Raw genomic sequence first — 8,980 nt, forward strand, 5'->3', positions numbered from 1 at the left:
AAGCATGTGATTCAGAGAGCAGCACAACCATGGAGCCGCATGCCAAGTTCAGAGTCACTGAAGCAAGTGGTGTAAATGACGAAACGTAAATGACAGAGACCTTTTTAGAAAAAGCCAGGGTACATAGCAGAAGTGACAGCCTTGAAAGCTGGGTTTAGGTGAAAATGACAAGTCTTCCCCCATTCCCCTTGAAGGAGGGCCTTAGTGAGTGGCTTTTAAAATGCCCTTTTAAGTCACTGAAGTTGCTGCCTTGGATCAACCAAGGCTGCGAAGTTCCTCGTGATCGTCTGTAGCGTGATTGAGGTTCCCACATTCTTTCTGCCGAGGCTGCTCCTTGGTCAGACAAAATGCAGTGGGGACTCCACAGTCCATTCGTGTTTGCATTCCCCCTTTTTACAGCCCTTATTTTTTCGCTCTTCCAAAATTACCAGGCTCTTGCTCACCCCTCGTTCAACAGGAAACTTTCTTTCCTCCCAGACTGTCTTCAGCTTCCTTTCTGTGCTGTTTTCCAGCCAGTGAAAAGCCCAGCCCATTACTGATTTGCTGGCAGGGAGTAGGGGTCGGGGAGGGGGGACATGGCACTGGGCAGCAGGCCGCTTGACTTGCCAGGGGTTCTCCTCACCCACTTGCCTGTGAGATTTGGGGCAGAGCCTCACTGTGCTTCTGAAGTGGTCCCCAAATGTCTGCTAAATTGCAAGGTGCTCTCAGTGACTGGGCCCCTTTCCAAAGCTGGAGCATCCTTCCATGCATCACTGAGATGGGGCAGAGGGAGGAACAGAAATGATGTTTATGTGCACACCATCCACGCCAGATACTGGACTAGGTGCCCAATGGACATTATCTTGAATTCTCACAGCAACCTGGTGGCCTCAGTACTGTGCTCACTGTGCAGATCAGGGAACCCAGATTTGCCTGAGACTCAGCAAGGATGTTGAAGAGCGAGGGCTCAATTCTACGTCCTTGGCCCCAGTGTCCAAGTCCTTTTCACTTGAACACACTGGAGGGACTTTAGCTTCTCCCCCACTGCCCCCGTACCCCAACCCTACAGAAGGGAACTTGTTCCCCCTCCCCCCTTCAGTGGCTGATTCATGAACAAACTAATAAATTCATGATTTGTAAAGAGTTTTGTTCCTCAGCTCTTCTCAGATATGCTTCAGTTCAAAGCACAGTGTTCCTTCATCCCAGATTTTCCGGGACACTTCCAATATCATGCAATGTTATAATTTTAAATAAATTCATTTTATTTATGACTAAGCATGAATTCATTTTAAGGTATTTCATGTACACAAATTCAGAAACCAGAAAGGAAATTTTTTTTGTCAGATGGCATGCTCTGATGTTTGAGACAGAAAATGCATTCCCTCTATGATGGGCACACCAAGCCTCTAACACGATTGTGGTAATCATCCCGCCTTAGTGCTATTATCAGCATTTTTTTAAGGGAGGGACTTCTCTATTCCAGGCACTGGGAGAACCGTTGTGTCTCCCTCTTTGCAAGCACAATCCCAGAATATTCCAGCCCCTTCTCCAAGCAGACTCTTGACCATGCAGTCTCAGCCTGCCCTACCATGCTGAGAGTCAAGATGCTTTTCCCAATCCTGTAGCAGATGGAACAGCTGCTCCCGCCCTGAGGATCCCCGCCCCAACCCCTATTCCAGGAAAATGTGGGGAGGAATCCTGAGTGGAGGATGAGGCTGGTTGCTATGTCTTGGGCGCCAAAGAGAAAGTCCTGCCCCTCCCCAGTTGTCCCCCTCTGGCCGGCTCCCTCCCCTCCTCATGGATGGGGGTTACCTCTAGTAGCCTCTAGTTGCCTCTATTCCTGCTGGAGCCCACTCTTTCCAAACCATTGAGTCATTTCCTCTCAGGGACTTTCTCATTAAAACCTTCCTGTTTGCTTTAGCTCTGGAGCTCCACTCTGAGTTATAGTTTCCTGCCCCCTCCCCACTGAGCAGTAATTAATGGCCCAGCACCTTCCAGCTTCCCTCCCATCACAGTTTTCCTTCCCACTCTCACCTCTTGGCTGGAGTCTCTACACTTTGTACACATTTGTACGAAGCTCCAGAGTTCCTAAAGCTGTGAGGCAAGTGGGGGAGACTGCTCCTCTCCTGCAAGGTATTGCTTGCAGGATAAATTGGGAAGATGAGTGTCTACAGACAGACACAGGAGAAAACCCTCCAACCAACAGCTTGTCCCGGATCCACCTGACACGGCAAGCAGAGCAGTGAGAACAATAACCTTTGATTAATGCACTCAGAGCGTCTCGACCCTGCGCAGCTGCTGAATCCCCTGGAAGACGGCTGTGGTCTCTGCGAATCCCTGGTTTGGAGTGCTTCCTGCACAGCTGAGACCTGCTGACCCCGGGACAGTTTGCTGTGTGGTCAGCAGCAACAAGGCAGGACTCCGTAGGGCAGAAGAGGCCAGAAGACATTGGGGCTTTCTGGCTCGGTGATGAGGTGATGGGAAGAGAGTACAGAAAGAGAAAAGAAATGATCATAGTAAACATTGCATCTTAGTTCTTCTTCTATCAGACATTTTTTAGGGAGGCAGTTCTCTGTTCCAGGCACATGGAGAACTGTTGTATATTTCTCATTGCAGCCCAGAATATTCCAGCCTCTTCTCTAAACAGATTCTTGAAGAAATGAAGTGTCATGAGCTGTACTGAGAACAGTGCCCTTTTTGCCCTGTGGGTATTTGGTGTTTATTAAAGCAAGTCACACTGAAGTTCAAAAAGTGTCCATGGCGGAAGGGACAGACTGTAAACTCATCTGCTGACTCAGAACCCTGCACTGTCTATTCACTTCATCACATCTCCTGCCATTATGAACAGTCCTTGGGAGATGTTCCCGGGGTGACAGGTCTTGGGCCACCCCTCAAATCCCATCACGTCGGCAGCCCCCTGCCCTAATAATAACGATCTAGTGCCTGCTCATGTGGCTTTGCAGAACTCCAAAACCAGTACACCGCCACTTAGAAACCCTGCTTTCAAAGTATATTTATAATTGCTAATCATCACCAGTTTGGTGACTTCAACAGAAGGTGAGAATTGCGTGGTTTCGGTCCTGGCTTCTTTCCCTCTGATTCAGAGGAAGCCTGCCTCAGTCTCCCACACGGCTCATGGCCTCCTCTGCTCTCCACCTTGCTCCCTCCTCTGTGAACTTCTGCATCCTGTGCATCCTGTGCCATAAATGATCCTTCCTTCTCCTGTTAGGTTTTCAAACTCTCCATTCCCACTGGCCTTTTCCAGTTAGTCTGCAAATGACTTAATTCTCCAAGCAGCTCTTTCCTCTGCCTGCTGCATAGAGCCTTCCTTTTGTGTCCTCCAGGGGGCGCCACTTGCACTGTATTCTGGGTAAAGGGGTTTCATTTACCTATAATACACCTGAATGGCAACTCTTCCTCACCCACCTCCTTGTGCAAAGTTGGGCACCGCTCTTTCCTCCAGTTACTGTCCTGTATCTCTCCTTCCCTCTGGTACCAGCTTCTTACAAGAGCTGTCTCTCCTTCCTTACCCCTCCACGTGCAGAAGTCTCTGTTGACTTCCGAGTGTAACATCAGTGGCCTTTTAATCCTGCGCCTGCTTGCCCTCTGTAGCATTTGATACACCTGACTATTCCCTCCTTCTGGAACCACTCTCCTCCCCTGGCCTTCCAGCCTCTTCTATTCTCCCATGGCTCCTCCTCAGTCTGACCAGCTTTCCTTCCCTGTCTTTTCTCTGAAAACTTGATGTTTCTGAAGGCTGTGGCCTCAGCCTTCTTCTTATTGTTTATAGTCCCTTCCCTAGGCATCTCAGTTACTCCCACGGCTTTGGCTACAATTTATATACTGATAACCTTCTTTGCTTCTTTTTAGGTTGAAAACCTCTTACAATACAAAGCAGCGCATGTACAGACAAACAAAAGTAAGAAAATAAAAATATGCTCTGCCTACCATCCAGAGATTACCACTGTTAATATTGTATATCCTTCCAGAATTTTATATATGTACGTGTATCTTTTTATAAAATGAGAAAAATACTATTTTGTAAATTGTTACATACTGTTTTGTAAATTGCCTTTTTTTTAAGTTAATGGTCTGAAACTTTCCATGTGTCAGTACATCTCATTTAATACCCAGTTCTTTTTGATTACTCAATTCATCCCCAAATGTCATTTCTAGCTGGTTGGTCCAATTAGGGACCAATTCAGGCATTGCATGGATATTTCTTGAGCCATTTTGCCAAGTATAGACATGATCTCATGCTTGTTAAATGGATTTGGCCAGTTGTCTATAGAATATCCATCTTTTGGATTTGACTGTTTGTGGTATCATTTAGCTCGTTTCTGTAACCCACTTATTTCTTATAAACTGGAAGTAGAATTCAATGGCATGATGAATTTAAGTTAAACCTTGTTTAACTTCGTATTCCATTTCGTCATAGGACATGTATGTTCCAGTTGACCCACCGTTAGGGATCCCAGCGTTGACCAATCAATTAAGGCAAATGACAATCTTATCCTTCCCCCTTGTAACCAGAAAGTGAACTGCGTGGTGTTATTCTGGCAATATACAAGCGTCAGGTGCTCCATCAGCCACATGCCTAATGCTTTTAACACCAGTTTATACTTGTTGCTTGAGTCAATAATTCCATTAAGAGTTTAAAGTGATTATCAGCCAGGGTTTTTGGTAGGCTATGGATGGCACACTTTAATTAATTAAAGGTTAATTAAGAATATTTTTATGAAGGAGCTATTTACTGAGGTGTGGGCAGGGCAGCAAGAACCATCAAGGGAGGGTGCAGCACCCAGGAATGAGTACCAGTGGGCAGCTATTACCACCCCTAGTCCTGAAGGAGTGGTGCTCCTGGCACTGGGCGGGCTGTAGCCCTGGGAAACGAGCTGACCAATGGGAGCCATGGCTGCCAACAGAGGAATGCAGTCATGACCCAGACCTTGACCTGGCAGGGCACTCCAAAAGAAATGAAATTTTTCTGATAACTTTGCTCTCTGTTTCTTGCCTGAAACACAGCTACTGGCTGGGAGGCTCAGACAATCAGGCCTTTTTAATGCTGTTTCTGCACCAAGTTTACTATTGGCATTGAGAAGCATCAAGGAAAAGGAGGTGGACACCACTCTCAGGTGAAGTTGGCCTCTCCTTGTCAAAGCACAAAGTTGGGGTGGTATGATGACATTTACAATGGATAGTTGGATTTTTAGCAGGTCGGGGCCAAAGCTTTGTTGTCTCCTTCAAGAAGCAGTGAAAACAACGACATTAGTCCCAGGGAAACACATCCTCACCCCTGAATAATCATTTGCTTCCACCCAGGCTGCCTTTCATTCAAAGGTGTCAATGCACAGAGGAAGAGAAGTGAATGATCACTAACCTTCTACCATCTTGTGGCGAGCACCTTCTCCTGGTGCTGAGCATCCTGAAATTTCTGAGGGAGTAACTTCCAGGCGCCCTCAGCTCAGATAGCTTTCCTCAGCATGGGAATCAAACACTTCTGCTTTCGCTCACTACAGGTTAAAAGGAAAAGCACTGATAACATGTGTTATGTCATTCGATCAAGCCTTAGAGCCTGAAGACACGCTGGTTTCCCTCATCTCTGGGGGAGGGCTCATTTCTAAGTTCTCTTCTAGCTGATAAGCAATTTGGGAGTGTCCCCAATTACATGGGATGCCAACAGTGTGGTCTGAGAGGAGAAGATTAGATTGAAGGCTGCTCTATCACTTACTGACTGGGTGGTCTTCAGGATGTTACTTGATCTCCCCAAACCAGTGTTTACAGGCATGAAACAGTGATAATCACCATTCTGCTGGTTACAGGAGAACCAGCTTTGATGAGGTAAAGTAGATAAGAACGGGTTCTGGAGTCAGAAAGATCAGAGTTCAAAATCTAGTTTACGCTTCTCACTGATTGTATGAAATTGGACAAAGTCACCTGGCCTTAGCCTCAGTGGCTTCATCTAGAAAACAAGGAAAGTAACAGAATTTACCTCATAGATTATTTTAAAGATTAAATGCTAAAAAGCACTTAGCACAGTGCTGGCAATGTGATTACTGTCAGCTGTCCCAGCTGCCTGTGGTAGACAGGGTCCCCCAGTGTGACACCCAGTATAATCCCATGAATGGAGTGGCACCTCTGAATGTGCTGAGATATCACTCCTGTGGCTATGTTATGTTATATGGCAAAAGGGAGGTTATCAGGGTGGACCTGACCTGGTCAGGTGAGCCAATGAAAAGCAGAGCGATTTCTCTGCTGGTCACAGGGGAGAAGTCAGAAGTGTGCTCCTGCTGGCCTGGAAGAAAGCAAACATTCATATTGTGAACGGCCTACAGGGACCCTGGGGCAAGGAACACCAGTGGCCTCTGGGAGCCGAGCGTGATTCTCAGCTGACAGCTGGCAAGAAAACAGGGAACTCGTTCCTACAGCCACAACGAACTGAATTCTGCCAAAGACCTGAATGAGCTGGAAGAGGAGCCTGAGTCTCCGACAGGAACTGCAGCATGGTCCTGATAAAGGCCTTGTGGGACCCTGACCGGGGATCCAGTGAAGCTCTGCTCAGAACCTTGATCCACGGAACTAAGATAATAAATTCGTGTTGTTTTAACCCACGTGGTTTGTGGTCATTTGTTCACAGCAATAGAAGACTAATAGCCTTGGTAGAGTTAATCAACACCGCTTCTGTTGTGCTTCCTGTGTCCATTTCTGTTCCTAATTGCCGTGTCTAACGCAATGCCTGATTGCATAAATCACGACAACGCAAGAATGACAAGAGGTGCCCTTCTTGAATACAACCCCCTTAGAATGTAAATATTCTCTCTGTCTTCTGCTAATGGGCTGGTGACGGTCAAGGGGAGAAGTGGTTTATAGACCTTTGCGGTTTTAGAAAGGAACGAAAATGTCATCAGAGCTGAGTCTTTCCTGGAAGACTCGACTCATTATGCAAGAGTCCTTTTCCTCATGGGTTTCCTATTTGACACCACAAGTCTCTCACCTACCAAGGGCTTATTGGGCTCTGGGGCCAAACTTAGCTAAATGACCTGATGAAGAGCTTACGTCCTCACCGAGCTTACAGTATGTTGGGAAAAGCAGACATCAAACATAAAGCAGGCAAAAATCCCTGCTCCCAAGAAACTTGCCAGGGAGTTAGACAATAAGCAAGAAACATAAGGAATATGTAAAATATATTTGATAGTAGCAAATGCTAAGGAGAAAGTTAAAGCTGAAAAGGAGTAATAGGAAGTGCTAGAAGAAGATTGCGTTATATATGTCCAGACAAGATCTCACAAAGAAGGTGACAGTCGAGAAAAGATCTGAAGGAGGTTAGAGATTAAGGCACATAAGGCTATTGGAGGTGGGGTGGGTCAGGGAAGAGTATTGTAGTCAGAGAGAACAGCAAGTGCAAAGTCTCCAAGAGAGGGATGTGACTGGCATTTTTCAGAAGACCATTATGGCTGGAGAAGAACGGGCAATGGGAAGAATCAGTTGTCTTTCTCACCATAATGCTGAGTAACAAGCAGCCTCAGAACCTCAGTGGTATACAACAATAAACATTTAGTTTTACTCACGAATCTAAAGACCACCTGGGTGGTTCTGCTGAGATGAGCTAAGCTTGTCAGGGCTCACTCATGCCTGTGCAGTCAGCTGCGAGTCAGCACAGTTTTGCTGATCTTGGCTGGGTTCTCACATGTCTTGGGCTTGGACAAGACAACTGGGTTGACTTGGCTCTGCTCCACGTGCCTATGTGTCTCGCATCCTCCAGTAGGGTGATGTTTTGTTCTCATGGCATAGCAGGGATCTGGAAGGAGGAGGGAAGGAGAGAAAGGAGAAAGAGAAAGAAGGCAGAGAGGAAAGAGAAAGAGGGGGAGAGAAGGGAGGTGAAAGAGAAAGAGAGGAGAGAGGGGACAAAGGAGAGAGAGAGAGCACACACAAGATCTCTTGTGGCCTGAGTTTAGAATGGAAACAACAGTGCTTCTGCCACATTCTATTGGCCAAAGCAATTCATGAGACCAGCCTAGTTTCCAGGGGTGGAAACAAACTCCACTTCTTCATGGGGAGAGCCTTAAAGTCACATCACAAAGGGTGTGCATAGAGCGAAGGGTGTAAAATTGTGACCAGTTTTTGCCTTGAATCCATCACACTGAGTTAGTGGGAGACAAGATCAGAGAGCTAACAGGGATCTAGATGGCATAGGGCCTTGGAGCCCAGTAGAAGTCCTTTGGCTTTTACTCTGAGATGAGAAGCCACTGGAGGGTTTCCAGGAGCAGAGTAACACAAGCTGACTTCTATTTTAATGGAATCACTCTGGCTGTCAGGATGAGAATAGACTCAAGGGGGAAAGGAGAGCAGTGAGGAGCCTACTGCAGTGATCCAGGCAAAAAGCATGGTGGCTTGGACGAAAACAAGAGTGACAGAAGTGCTGAAAAATAGTCAGATAATGGATGTATTTTGAAAGTGAAATGGGCAGGATTTTCTCACTCTGCAAATGTAGGGTATTAGAGTAAATGAGGAGAAATGGTTGACTCCAAGGCATTGGCCAGAGTAACTAGAAAGTCTGTGTTGCAATGTACTGAGATGATTAAGGCCATGGGAAGAGTAGGTTTCAGGGAAAATATTGAAAATCCCTAACTGCTTGACAGTTTTTTTCAGTAACTTCAGTTGCAATTAATTATGACCAGAAGACACAACTTCAGCCAGAGCAGCCACTAGTTTCGACTGGTTCTCACACATCCAGAGTTTTCATCCACCTGGAATATACTGTACAGCCTGATCAATTTTTTACTGCCAGCATCTCTGCCAATAGCTGCGGCATCTATTCTGATTGGTTGGAGCCCAATTTAATTATCTTGCTCCAAGGCAGAGCCAAGAGCAGCACGCTATGAGTGGAAGTACCCCACTTTCAAAAAGCAGAGACCAGAAAGAGGTGAATCACAGAACCTGGAGCCCTAACGTTAACATCAAGCCCTGCTGAGACTCTTAAAGAACTGGAATTTGCGCTCAC

The 8,980-nt window shown here is 46.4% G+C and overlaps 1 long non-coding RNA gene across 1 annotated transcript; it reads right to left on the reverse strand.

Annotated features, from left to right (window-relative positions):
* Positions 1-1,220: 1,220 nt before the first annotated feature.
* Positions 1,221-7,958, reverse strand: LOC139078927 (uncharacterized). Its single transcript, XR_011532118.1, has 3 exons — positions 7,548-7,958; positions 5,360-5,492; positions 1,221-2,437 (listed from the first exon to the last, which is right to left on the reverse strand). It is a non-coding gene; the product is annotated as an uncharacterized lncRNA (long non-coding RNA).
* Positions 7,959-8,980: the final 1,022 nt, after the last annotated feature.

This window comes from Equus przewalskii, chromosome 23 (assembly GCF_037783145.1).
Source record: "Equus przewalskii isolate Varuska chromosome 23, EquPr2, whole genome shotgun sequence".
Taxonomy (NCBI): domain Eukaryota; kingdom Metazoa; phylum Chordata; class Mammalia; order Perissodactyla; family Equidae; genus Equus; species Equus przewalskii.